At 43.0% G+C, this 14,171-nt stretch overlaps 1 protein-coding gene across 5 annotated transcripts in view; it reads left to right on the forward strand.

Annotated features, from left to right (window-relative positions):
- LOC147304754 (cell adhesion molecule CEACAM5) overlaps nucleotides 1-14,171 on the forward strand; it is a 34,890-nt gene that overhangs the window by 4,732 nt on the left and 15,987 nt on the right. For 2 of the 5 annotated variants that reach the window (XR_015126591.1, XR_015126592.1), the window contains 8 exons: nucleotides 3,406-3,494; nucleotides 3,618-3,813; nucleotides 4,124-4,263; nucleotides 5,599-5,758; nucleotides 6,156-6,292; nucleotides 8,724-8,910; nucleotides 9,074-9,130; nucleotides 14,087-14,120. The gene's annotated coding sequence lies outside the window, so the exon portion shown is untranslated. Of the gene's footprint in view, nucleotides 1-3,405; nucleotides 3,495-3,617; nucleotides 3,814-4,123; nucleotides 4,264-5,598; nucleotides 5,759-6,155; nucleotides 6,293-8,723; nucleotides 8,911-9,073; nucleotides 9,131-11,640; nucleotides 14,121-14,171 lie in introns of those variants that run through there. The other 3 variants (XM_086276939.1, XM_086276941.1, XM_086276942.1) reach the window with 2 other exon arrangements.

The following is a 14,171-nucleotide window of genomic DNA, read 5'->3' on the forward strand; positions in this document are numbered from 1 at the left end:
CTATTTCATAGTGAGAATTAACACAGAGAATATGCTGTTCATCTCTGCACAAGACGTCCCGCACCAGAACCTTACTACGAAGCTCTCCGTTGCTGTGCAGCCACCTGGTAAAATGACTGTCTCCAACTCTTTATCAGGAGCTCTAACATAGTTGTAACTTATGACCTATCCTTAAAATACTCATGTTACAACCAGTGAGGTAGAGGTGGTATTAACTGCTGGTGCCTCAGATGGATTGCACAGATGCAAGCACATAAATCCCAAAGGTGCTGACAAGAGCTTTCATTAGCTGTAAGTCATGCTTTCATTTGCATGTACGCACATCTTCAGTCAAGACTGCTGGTTGGTACACTTTCAATTTACAGAATGTTCCTGTCATTTTATACATCCATGAAAATATATAACTAAACTAAATATAACTGAATAAATATAAAACTAAATTGCACTAAATCACTTTGAATCAGTTTGCAGCTTTGGTCCAGACTATAATATCACTTAATATACAGTAATGTACAAAAGCCGCCCCTTGTTTCTTTGCAATTTGCTAGGAAAATGGGAATTAGCTGCAGCATTTTACTGAAATATCCACACATACATGTAAACACTGCATATAAAGCAAAAACAGAGTTTGCACAATTCTAACAAGGTTAAAAGTCAGTATTTGCTATCAGCACCTTTATTCTTCAACGCAGCCTAAACTCTGTTAGGCGAACGTTCGTGTAATTTCTGTGAGTACTATTCAGGAATCCAGGCTTCTTGAAGGACATCCAGCTGTTCTTTGGACGTTGGCTGCCTTTTGTTCTGCTCTGAGTCAAGTTGATCACACACTGCTTCAGTCATGTTGAGGTTGAGTCCATGACTGAAAGTGTTCCACTGTCTGTTTTTCTATCCAGGAATGCTTTTACATTACTGGCAGTGCTGCCAGAGATGTTTTACAGATACTAATGTGTGATGGATCAAAATCTTACTAAGGTATCGTGAGAGGTTGCTCTCCATAAATCACCTTGTTGGTGCAAAAATACAATTTTATGTCTATCAAACTGTGTTATCTTTGACCTTTGTGTTACTTTTTGTGTCTTTCTAAATCTTTGAAAGACTCGATAATTATTGCTCAAGAAAGCAAACTGAAGGCTGACTCGAGATTTTTGCACAGTACTGTATTGCCGATACAGTTTGGTACATTCATTCATGAACTGTGTGTGTGAAACAGTCTTTCATTTACTTATCACTGGGTCACAGTTTACTCAAAAAAAGGCCAAACACGGTTATAGCTAGAAGTAAGTAGGCGTTTGCACCACGCCCAAATAGGCTCATTAGCAAATATTAACATGCTTGCCCTAAGATTGTTATATTAGCATGACTACCATGGGAAACGTGTTAAAGCATTTGACTCCAAGCACAAAAAGAGACTGCCTAGTACTATATAACTAATAATGGATGCAGCCTTTTTGCTTACGATTGCATCAACGACTATTCTTTCCCCTTTGACCAATGCGTTCTTGTTAAAAATGCAAGAATCTGGCTGATGGTTATTATGACCTTTGTAAAATTCCTCACTTTAACTGTTGCTTCACTATTGTGGTGTGCTTTGTACTGAGAAGTACAGCTCCAGAATACACAGAGACTCTCTTGTCACCACACTTCGCTCACAGTACTTTTTCTGTGGTTTAAACCACAGTTGGTTTATTTTCCGTAGTTCTGATTCTGAACCCACACACTGACGTAGTGCCGACCTGAGTTGACATGCCCCAGTTACCCACAGCTTACTGTCTCTAGGCGTATTTGGTGAAACATGAGCCTAATTGTTGGATTCTGTATGGCTTGTTGAGGTTAAATTCAGCTGTGTGTCAGTCACAAGCTGTCCGGACCAGACACCCATCCACAGGTTTAAGCTTTAGAGGAAGACATGCTGACCTACATATGCTGAAAGCCCCCTACAAAGACATTTTATCCGGAGACAATGGCAGATTATAGATTCCTTGCAGGGGGGACTTACAGGCTGCTGGATGCCACAATGCCTGCAACACTTCGGGGCATTGCTGGGAAGTGTGCTGATTAGCAAGGATTAGTGTTTGAGCCAAATCTGGAGGCAGCCCTGATCTACTTGGGAAATGGTTGTTCCAGAAGCAAGATCCCATCCTGAGAAGCAATGATACGGTGACAAATGTAAGAACAGGAAGGCAAGATATCAGGTTAGATTTAGTGCATCAGAAGGAGAAGATGTAAACACTCTTATAGCTAGAAGAAGATGGAAGTGGATGTGGTGCCCAATGGGAGGGTAGTTTGAGTGGATTAGGAGAAGCAGGCTGTAGGGGGGGGGGGTGAATGAGGTGAGGGAGGGCAGGAGCCTGGTGGTTTTATTTATCCTCTAAGCCCAGAGAGCTTTTCAGACATTTGCTGCTTATGCAGAAACATGTGAGAGATGCTGTTCCTGATACTTAGCACTTGGCGTGAAGGAAACCATCCAACAGAGCCCAGCTAGATGTCTGCGATGCAACTTCACCTGTTTGATTTTAATTCACATCAGGAGTTGCTGCAGTCGTCTGCAGACGTGATATCGCAACCACTGCTCAGCTGAAAGCGTTGACATGTATTTGTGGTTCCTTTGGGCACGACATGAGGGCTGTGCTTTCAGGGTTCAGTCTTTCTTGTCACTAAAGCTATTTTAGGAGCTGCTGGTTTACTTGTTCAGCTCTCCCTGCCCAGATACTGCACTTTTCTTTAAGCACACACAACCTTTGTTTAGATTTCACCTCATTTTTTGTTTTGTTTGGTCCTGCAAAACTGGGTCATGAGGCATAAGCACTTAAACGGTGGCTTGAGTGTGACGATGTATCAGGTCTACTTGCATCAGTATGGAAAAGATTTCATGTTAGCTTGTTTATTATGTTTTTAAGGAAATGTTTTACGTTGAAAAACTGAAGTGAAAGTGCGACGAGCTGACGCTTTAAAAAATCTTTGATGATCAAGTTAGTTTTTAATTGTATGCGTTTCGCACACATCGCTGTTTCAAATTAGTTTGTTTTGTCCTGCTAACAGTGCATTTTCCACTTTATAGTCATTGCTCTTTCTAAAGTTAAATAGACTGTCAGCTTCTCGGCTGTTATGACTATTTTTCTGTCATGAATTTGCATTGTTAAAACTGTTGTGGGTTAATTTTAGCCTGTTCAATCATGTTCTTGTAGACTTTGCAGCAGCAGTAGCTGCTCTATTTAGATCTTGTTGACCTGCCATTATATGCATGTGTGACCACACTTTAAAGAGTCTGACAGGATGTGTATACACCGTGCTTTATGCTGTTAGCATGTAATGTTAACTGTTCAGTAAATCAGCAGCAAATCTGCTCAGTCAGACTGTAGAAGACGGACGAGGTGAAAAGTAAACATGCTTGATTTGACTTTGCAGACCGTCCCAAGATCCGCTTGCCTCGGGCTCTCAGGTCCCGCTATGTCAAGAAAGTCGGAGAGCAGATCAACCTCGTCATCCCGTTTCTTGTAAGCGGGCTAGTGTGCACGTTCACTGCATTAGTCAGTGAGGAAACATAAAAGGCTGACAGATACATTTTTGAACACTTCGGTTTATTTTGCTTTTAACCGTTCTCGTTTTCAACTCCTTAGGGAAAGCCTAAACCTGCAGTGTCCTGGCTGAAAGATGGTCAGCCTGTGGATACCAAGAAGGTCAATATCAGGAACAGTGACAAGGACAGCATCCTGTTCATCCGCAGCGCTCAGAGGGAGGACTCTGGTGTTTATGAGATGACCCTAAAAGTGGATAGCTTTGAAGATAAAGGCACAATTACCCTTCAGATTGTGGGTGAGTGACACATGAGACATAAAACAATCTCATTTACACAAAGGAATATGTGAGCGTGTCAAACTGTTGATTCACGCGAGGCCTTCCTGTTAAATCTGCTCAACTGGCTTTGCAGCTGACGTGTTGACTTCCTTGTTTCTAGACTTGTGACTTTCTCTGGGTATTAGCCAACATAAATGACATCTCTGACAAAGATGCCAGAGTGCTTGAGCCTTGTGCCAGCTACTGCTTAAAATACATACAGTTTAAATAGATGGTTTTCTCATTATGATTGTAATACCGTGATACTTACAGTAATGTGTTTCATCAGAGCGCCCTGGTCCTCCTGCTAGTATAAAGCTGGTGGATGCCTGGGGCTTCAATGCTGCTCTGGAGTGGACTCCACCCAAGGATAATGGCAACACAGACATCACTGGATACACTGTCCAGAAAGCTGACAAGAAGACTGGGGTATAGTAGAGATTTACTCAAACTGCACAAAACCCATCTGTTACACCAGATCAGTAATGTTGACATGAATCTCACAAACCCAGAGCATCACTTTTTATTCATAGTTTGAGGTCGAGTTGCCCCACAGGTGTTGGCATCTTTAACACGACACAGAAAGATGTGCATTTATGTGCATTTAACTCGGTTTTCAGTGTTTCATTCAATATGATGCAGTCAGAGTGAAGCCTTACTGCAGCATATTGGTCTGTTTTATAAAGGTTCTGTATTATTGGTGAATTTCAGATTAACTCTGAAGTCGGAATTAACAAGTTCCCAATAACAGTTTCATCTGGATTGTCTCCTCAACTGGGATTTCCAACTCGGAAATTCAGAGCAGGAGTTAACAATCAAAGATGGCGGCAGTGAATGTAACCAGTAGTGGATATCTAAATCTTTTCATTTGTACAGCCCCTGTTGTGTATTTGTGATTTGCTAATAAGACATTTGCAGAGCAGCCACTATTCGGGGATGTGCTGCAGCGGTGCTTTTCAGAGCAAAAGCACAGGTATTGTGCTGTATTGGTAGTGATGCATGAAAGACTCAACCTTGCTAAAACCAAAACAAATGCTTTTTCAATTTCTGACATCCAGGCAGCTGGAACGAGGCATAAATGTTCCATTTACAGAAATGCACTAACCAGAATGTTTGTGAAAATGGTCTTTGTTGAAGTGTGTTAGTGAAACAAAGACATTTTTCAGCTGGAGTCGTATTTGTTTTACAACGAGCAGGATTAGAACTTACACAACAAAGCAGCCACTGTGACCTGGTATGGTAAATGGCCTGTATTTATATAGCGCCTTACTAGTCCCTAAGGACCCCAAAGCGCTTTACATATCCAGTCATCCACCCATTCACACACACAGTCACACACTGGTGATGGCAGCTACATTGTAGCCACAGCCACCCTGGGGCGCACTGACAGAGGCGAGGCTGCCGGACACTGGCGCCACCGGGCCCTCTGACCACCACCAGTAGGCAACGGGTGAAGTGTCTCGCCCAAGGACACAACGACCGAGACTGTCCGAGCCGGGGCTCAAACCGGCAACCTTCCGATTACAAGGCGAACTCCCAACTCTTGAGCCACGATGGCCATTTATGATTAAATAAATGTTTAAATTGTGTGTGAGTGTAGGCAGGGCCTTGAAGGGACTTCACATATTACATGTGTAAGTATACTGAGTATACTTGAAAATTGAAATAATCTACACGAAATGAATAGAGATGAATTCAGTCCAGTAAGGACCAGTCTTGCTATCATTTCACACGTCTGATCCGACTGTCTGCTGTCTCACGCAGGAATGGTTCACGGTGCTGGAGCACTATCACAGGTTAAGTGCCACCATCTCAGACCTTGTCATGGGCAACTCGTATTCCTTTAGAGTGTTTGCTGAAAACAAAGTGGGCATGAGCGAGAAGAGCACTGTCACAAAGGAAGTGGCCACCATCCAGAAGACAGGTGACCCCCTGAATGCACACAGTACTTTCATTTGTCTCACATCAGTTTGTTTCTGTTGCATAAAGTTTTAGTGGCACGGCTGCAGTACGAATGGATACTTAGATTTTATTGAGCTGTGGTTAGTTGCAAGAATCTGAAGTGGAGACTTGAGGAGTGGGAATGGCCTTGGCACTGCTTTAAACATAAGTGGATAGCTCTCTTGGCAAGTGCTCTGCTATTACTGAAATAAATTTAAATAGGCTGTGAAATCATTAAGATGATTACCATAGTTGTGTTACAGTGTGTTTTATTCTTTAAGCAAATGTGTGTAGTAGTTCCACTTTTAAACATAATGCAGTAAAAAAGAGGATCTGCACTATATCTGGCTCATAAAAGCTTAACGCTGCTTCCTTTACAGGTATTGTCTACAAACCTCCTGAGTACCCGGAGCATGACTTCAACGAGGCTCCAAAGTTCACCACGGCCCTCAACGACAGAGCCGCCACCGTGGGATACACCACCAAGCTGCTGTGCTCTGTTCGTGGGAGTCCTAAGGTTAGACGTGCATTACTCTCATTTACAGATGTCAAAAAGGTTTCATTCATATTTTTTTCTTGTCTGAATGTTTGCTTAGTATTTTATGATAGTTTGTCTTCTTAAAACATTTGTAATTAGACGCCTTAGATTTTAGGGAACTATTATGACAGTGGTTTAATATTAGAGCTCACATTTTTAACAACAAAAACATCCAAAACACCAACATCTTATATAAACAGCAGTGTCTATACAACAATTTATTGATACTAGATCTTATCAGTTGGTATCGTGGTGGTATCCTAACAGTTGACTGGATATTTAGAGCTCATGCTCACACTAAAGGTACAAAGCTAGGAGGACACATGGAAGCATCTGCTGGTTATAAATAGAACTGGCCTATTGAGATTTGGGGGACTTTCCATGTTACACAAACATAGCAAATGTTCCTTTTTGAACTGAAGCGGTCTTATTCTCACCAGAAAACCTCACAAATGCACTTTAAATATGATATTAGTGCCACAGTTAAAAAAGGATGCACTCTGGAGTTCAGGGAGGGCTTCCACTGGTATGTTTATGGGGATTTTCAGAATGTATCTCACTGTTTGGCAGCAACTGCTTGGGTTAAACTTATCTTTACAGTTGTCTGACAGATGCAGGCAGATTAAGTGGTTGATTATTCGTCCTAGCTGTCCTTGGCTTTTCCCCAGGACAGCAGCAGTTAGTTGCCCTGTGCGTGCCGGTGTAGATGAGACAGAGCTAACAAATTTGGTACAGCACGGCACAAAAGCTGACGTTAGACAATGAAGAAAACAGGGATTGATGGGTAATTTGTTTGTAGCTTTGTGTTTGTTCTTTTTTGCAGCGTTTAGTATTTATTAGTCGTTTTATGACAGTATGCCACAGTTTGGGACAGTGAAACTTATCACAGACAAAGTCTGTAGCTGAGAATAATGAGAAAGCAATTTTCCTTCAAGTTAGTATCTACAGACTGAGAGCTGTCCTTGCCAAATAGGTCTTTCTTGCCTTTCCCTGTGGTGTAAAAAGATTTCTCCAAGTAGTTGTATCATCTGTATGTCTGCTTAACCATGCGTCCAACAATCTGTCGTCCTCTGCTTATCCAGCCTATCCCACTGGGCATAGGGCGGGGGCAGGGTACACCTGGTCATCTACTTAACCGCTGTATGACCGATACTTTAACTTCACATCTTTACATAATCACTGTAAATTGAAATCTCTTATACTCCTGTAAGTGGGCTTGAAGTGTTTTATAGCATGTGTTTATCGAGCCACCTCCTCTTCCCTGGCATGGAGTTCAGTGTGGAGAGGTCCAGTACAAAGGCATGCTCAGTAGTGTGATAGCTTGTCCTGTTGTCTCTGATAAAGAGCTGTCACATAGAGTAGGGGACTGCATTAAGGGGGTGAGAGATGCGTGATAAGAAGGGCGGACAGAAAAAGAGACAGTGATAAGAAGTATAGATTGTTCTCCTTTCATGGGTGATTGAAGATGTGTTTGTAACACAGAAAGCACTATTTTTGCCGCCCAAACAGACCACAGCTGCAGAACAAGTTTAAATAGCTCACTCTGTACCAAGCAGACAGGAAAGAAAAACCACGACAGTTTAAAGTAAGAAATGTAAAACTGAAGTGGAAAAAAACACATCGGTGAAGCTACAGAGGCGGACCACAAATGTCAGTTTTGCCAGGATTAAGAGATTTAAAGACCAGTTTGAAACGGTAACATTCACTGACTATTGGCAGGGGTTTATTAGGCTTTACTGAGACGCCAGTTGTGTTTTGTCACACAGGACACATTCAGTCAAAACAGAATTGGTCTGCAAATCAACCTTTAACCTGTAGAAATTACTGGATTTCTTTGCATTTTCCCTGTTTCGCCATTTAACCATTTTTCTGGTGACCAAGTCCGTTGCCATGCCAACAGTTCTCTAAGGCTTTACATAGGTTAAAGAGCTAACATCGAAATCAGCATGTTCAAATATACACTATGACAGTGTGACCAATGTGTATATTTGGGAGGTTCGTCTAGTCTTGGGGAAATCTGAAATAAACCGAGGTGCACAGAACCTGGATGTCTTTAATTAACTTATTTAATTAACTTACAAACATAACCTGATCTTGATATTTCGTGGCAATCTTTCGAATAGTTGTTGAGTATTCAGCTTGGAAGTGGTAGACCAACTGACTACCTTAACCATGCTTCATGGCCAAAACTGTCACACACTTTTTCACGTGTCTCTATTAGTCATCGTGTCTTTACAGATTGGTTCCTGAATGTGTCCGATGAATTCTCATGTTGCAGAAGAGATCAACCTTGTACATCCCAGCTGCTGTTATCATGATAATTCATGCAAGATGTTGATTTTCATTAACATCAGTCTTGGTAATTTTGTGGTAAAGTTAATTTATTTTGTACATTTTTCTTTCATCTCAGCCTAAGATCGAGTGGTTGAAGAATCAAATGGTCATTGGTGACGACCCCAAGTATCGTCAGATCTCCAACCAGGGCATTTGCTCCCTCGAGATCCGAAAGCCCTGCAGCTTTGATGGTGGTGTGTACACCTGCAGAGCTAAAAATGCCCAGGGAGAGGCCACTGTCTCCTGCAAGCTCGAGGTCAAACGTATGTATCTACTGTTGATCAAATGGGGAAATATTTCTACATTTACTCTTCAATATTTTCTCCCTAAGCTGTTGTGAATTATTGTAACTATAAAAAGACATTTACATCAATTTGAAAAGCAGAAGTTTTTTTAACCACAGCTACACTTTTTTTTCCTAAACAGAGGTCATTCTTCCAGATGCTGAGAAGGGGAAATAAACTATTATCTAAACTTCTAGAGGTAAGTTCATTAGCAACTTACCTCTGTTCACTTGCCTAAACCCTCACTGTAAATACCTTAGTAACATAGGACACTGTGAACATCCATCTGTAAACAAGCAGACAGCTTTCCCCTGTGCTCTGCATCTACCTGTACTGTTTTGTTTCAGTTTGTTTTTATTGCTTTGTTTACTCTTCGAGGTGTCTCCCTATTTCTCTGTAGGTGGCCTGTACTGTAAGTTCTTGTGGTACCACTTGGCCATAAAAATAAAACCACTGCCAGATAAAATGGATGATTTTGATATGGATCATCATTTTAGCTCATCATGTTCCAATCCAATATTCTGCTTCCTGGCAGTCATGCTACTTAGACACATCCCACTCACGCTTGCAACTAGTGCAAAATGCCACGGCACGATTTTTAACTGGCAGAAGGAAATTCGACCACATCACTCCGGTCTTGGCCTCTACATTGGCTTCCAATGGAATTTAGGATCCATTTTAAAGTTCTTTTATTGGTTTTTAAATCTCTAAATGGTCTGGCACCTGTTTGTTTGTCTGACTTGTTGAAGCCACATGTCCCCATTCCTGCGCTTCGGTCAGCAACTGTTGCTTTCTGTCCCAAAGTCACGGCTGAAACTTGGAGGAGACCGAGCGTTCTCTGTTGCGGCTCCGATGCTTTGGAAAAGCCTTCCTCTCCTTATTAGACAGACTACATCAGTGCCAGTTTTTAAGTCCAGATTAAAAACCTATTTTTATTCCCTGGCTTTTAACTCTGTGGGTAACTGGCATTTTTATTAATTTTATTGCTATGTCTGATTTTTGCTATTTTATTCCTATATTTATATTTATTGTTATATATATAAGATAAGATAAGATAACCTTTATTAGTCCCACACGTGGGAAATTTGTTTTGTCACAGCAGGAAGTGGACAGTGCAAAAGTTATGACGCAAAAATTAGAATACAATAAGAATAAATACAGTACACAGCTGTACAGAATAGAATAAAATAATATACTATATACAGTAGAATAAAATAGAATAAAAATATACAATAAGATAAAAATAGAATACGAATGTTATATACAACTGAGTAAAAATACAACGATGACAGAAAGGATTATTGCACTTAGTATTATTGCATATGTATGGATGTGTGTGCTTGATCAGTTAAAGTCTTTATTATGGAGTCTGACAGCAGTGGGGAGGAAAGACCTGCGAAATCTCTCCGTCCCACACCGTGGGTGCCGCAGTCTCCCACTGAAGGAGCTGCTCAGTGCTGTCACAGTCTGCTGCATGGGGTGGGAGACGTTGTCCATCAGGGATGACAGCTTAGCCGCCGTTCTCCTGTCACTCACCACCTCCACTGGGTCCAGAGGGCATCCTAGAACAGAGCTGGCCCTTCGGATCACCCTGTTCAGTCTCTTCCTGTCCCCAGCAGAGATGCTGCCGCCCCAGCAGACCACACCATAAAAGATAGCAGAAGCCACAACAGAGTCATAGAAGGTCTTCAGGAGTGGGCCCTCCACCCCAAACGACCTGAGTCTCCGCAGCAGGTACAGCCTGCTCTGCCCTTTCCTGTAGAGGGCGTCTGAGTTATGAGTCCAGTCCAGTCTGTTGTTCAGATGAACACCAAGGTTACCTGTAGCTGTCCACAGCCTCAATGTCCATACCCTGGATGTTCAGTGGTTGCAGTGGAGAATGCTTGTGCCTGCGGAAGTCTACCACCAGCTCCTTGGTTTTACTGGCGTTGATCTGGAGGTAGTTCAGCTGGCACCAGTCCACAAAGTCTTGAGTCAGTCCTCTGTACTCCTTGTCGTCCCCATCAGTGATGAGGCCGACTATTGCAGAGTCATCAGAGAACTTCTGCAGGAAGCACTGGGTGGAATTGTGGGAGAAGTCTGCAGTGTAGATGGTGAAGAGGAACGGAGCCAGAACCGTTCCCTGTGGGGCCCCCGTACTGCAGACGACCCTGTCCGACACACAGCCCTGAGTCCTCACATACTGTGGTCGGTCGGTGAGGTAGTCCAAAATCCAGGTAGTGAGGTGATGGTCCACTCCAGAGTTCTCCAGCTTGTCCTTCAGAACCGAGGGAAGAATAGTGTTGAAGGCACTGGAGAAATCAAAGAACATGATTCTCACAGTGCTTCCAGCGGTCTCCAGGTGAGCGAGGGAACGATGTAGGAGGTGAATGACGGCATCATCCGCACCAATGCCAGGCTGGTAGGCAAACTGAAGTGGGTCCAGTGATGAGCTTGTTAGGCGCCGAAGCTGAGCCAGGACCAACCGCTCCAGGGTCTTCATCAGGTGGGATGTCAGAGCCACCGGCCTGTAGCTGTTGAGGTCCTTGGGGCGTGAAGTCTTTGGCACTGGTACAACACAGGAGGTTTTCCAGAGCTGTGGGACTCTTCCCAACCTCAGGCTCAGGTTGAAGAGGTGCTCCATCACAGAGCCTTGTGTTGAGTGTGTATTGGATGCTGTTGTTGGGGGTGGGGGGGAGTGAGCAGGGTGAATAGAGGAGGTGTGAAGTGTCTGAGGTGGAGCAGCAGCAGTGGGGGTGGGTGAGTCTGCAGCCGATGTTGTAGACTGTCTCATGGTTGAATCAAATCTGTTGAAGAAATGATTCAGTTCATTTGCCCACCTCACATCCCTCCCAGGCAGAGAGTTCTGCTGTTTGTGGCCTGAGATGGTTCTGAGGCCTCTCCAGACTTCACCAACGTTGTTTTGCTGAAGCTGGTTCTCCATCTTCTGCCTGTAGCTGTCCTTCCCATTCCTTATCAGTCCCCTCAACTCTCTCTGCACCCTTTTCAACTCCTCTTTGTCTCTGGATTTGAAGGCCCTCCTCTTCTGCTTGAGGACAGCTTTAATTTCTGGGGTAATCCAAGGTTTGTTGTTGGAGAAACACCGTACAGTCCTGGTAGGTACGGTGTTATCCACACAGAAATTAATATAGTCAGTAATGCATGTAGTAAGGCTGTCGATGTCCTCTCCATGGTCGTCACAGATCACCTCCCACACAGTCGACTCAAAACAATCCTTAAGAGCCTCCTCGCTCTCCTCTGACCATCTCTGCACTGTGCGGGTGGCTGGTGGCACCCTGCGCACTAAGGGCTCATACACAGGGACAAGGTGCACCAGGTTGTGGTCAGATTTGCCCAGTGGAGGGAGAGGTGATGAACTGTATGCCTCTTCAGCATTGGCATACAGTAAGTCCAGTGTTTTATTGTCTCTGGTTGAGCAGGTCACATACTGGGTGAAGGTGGGCAGTGTGGAGTCCAAAGAGGCATGATTGAAGTCCCCTGATATTGTATATATATTCTTTTTAAAGTGCTGTATAAATAAACGATGATGATGATGGCCTCTCCCTGTATGCTATGCAACATCACTATGACAAAGTATTTGTTATTAAAGCTTTCACTGGCAAACCCAGTTTACTGGCTCAGTTGTCATTGGAGATGAAATGGGACAGACTGATAAAACCTGCAGAGCCACTGACCAGCCATGAGCTGCAGTGACAAACTCATCAGTTTAAAAGCAACGCCGCTCTTGCTCTCCTCTTCCCTCCTCATGTCTCCTCTCAGCCTTTATCCTCTGTGCATTTTGTACATTGCAAGCCCTGCTTTTAGATGTGGTAATGTGGCGAGGATTAATGATGGCTAAATAGAAATACCAAATCTGATGTTTTCACTGCTTTTATTATGCTATTTATATCCTCACTCTTAGACTGCCACATTTGTGTTTTGGTGTTTTAATTACTCCAGTGGTGTAGAATTTCACAGGGAGTGCTAAAAATTTCCTTTTAACTATTAAGATCTGACACATCAGCAGATTCACATCCGTTGATAACTCACTCTGTTATTTTTGTACACAGCCTGTTGTTAAATTTCAAACAGAACGCTCTATTTATGTTGCTTTAGCCTGCCTAAAGTTTCATGCTCACCTGCAAGCAGCTTTGCAACCCACTTTCTTTTTATGCTGTATCTAACTTCATCAGTGTCAAATCTCTTGATACCTGCTGTGATGGTGTTGCTCTTTCTGCTATGTGCTTTCCATGGAGAGGTTCCAGAAAGCAGTCACAGCAAACAAAATCTTCTCAGAGTGTAGGGATCCTGACGAAACTCTAACTGATTATATTTAAAAATAACCACTTGTGATTGAATGTTGCTGTTCAGCTCCAATTACATTTTGTAATATGCAATATAGGAGAACAACCATTGTGCATTATTTTTGCACTTTGAACAGTTTCAGTGTCCTTCTTAGTTGTTTGACTTGAGGGAATAAAATAGTTGCCATGATACATACACACTTCAAACTTGACCTTGAGTGTGGTCAGGGACACAAGTGTCTTCACATCATGCTGTTACGTAAATGGGGTCACATACCTTTCTACTCCGAATGCAACTCCAGTGTGTTTGGATGGGTTCACACCTGTATTTATGTACAGCTTGTGATCAGATTACTGAAAAAGCGTTTTCAGGCCAAGTGTAAACTGTGCCCTATAAATGACGTGATCCTGCTTATAAGTCTCTACAAGGTGTCAGTATGTGATCCCATACAGCTCAGCCTTACATGGGATGGCCCCGCATGGGGAGAAAGAAGGATTAGGCAGGATTGGCCATTGGGCGAGAGATAGGGGTGATGTCAGTGCGGCACTCGACAGCTTCTATAAATGACTCCAGATGATCTGACACACAGCCAAACTCTTCACATTACCATGAGTCAACAGGCCGAGTGCTGTGAGAAGAGGGGAGAATGGGCTAAGAGAGCAGAAACTGAGGCAGATAATCCCTGATGGAAAATACGCACTTAAGCAATCTCACACATAAGGACACACCCAGACCTACAAGACAGCAAGACCTTAAACGAACGGTCAAGCTTTCTGTCAGAATGTTTCTGATTAAAGTGATTACCAATATCTCATGATTCCATTTAATGTCTTCTTCCTTTAATTATCTTTCCACCTTTCTTTGGCTTTAGAGGACCAGCAGAAGTCCAGGTCTTATGTTTTAAGGTAAGAGTGTGTGTGTGTGTGTGTGTGTGTGTGTGTGTGTGTGTGTGTGTA

The sequence above is a fragment of the Aulonocara sp. 'chitande type north' Nkhata Bay genome, linkage group LG20 (genome assembly GCF_057382095.1).
Source record: "Aulonocara sp. 'chitande type north' Nkhata Bay isolate Kocher_YH1m ecotype deep benthic linkage group LG20, A_spYH_male_GT1.1, whole genome shotgun sequence".
Lineage (NCBI taxonomy): Eukaryota > Metazoa > Chordata > Actinopteri > Cichliformes > Cichlidae > Aulonocara > Aulonocara sp. 'chitande type north' Nkhata Bay.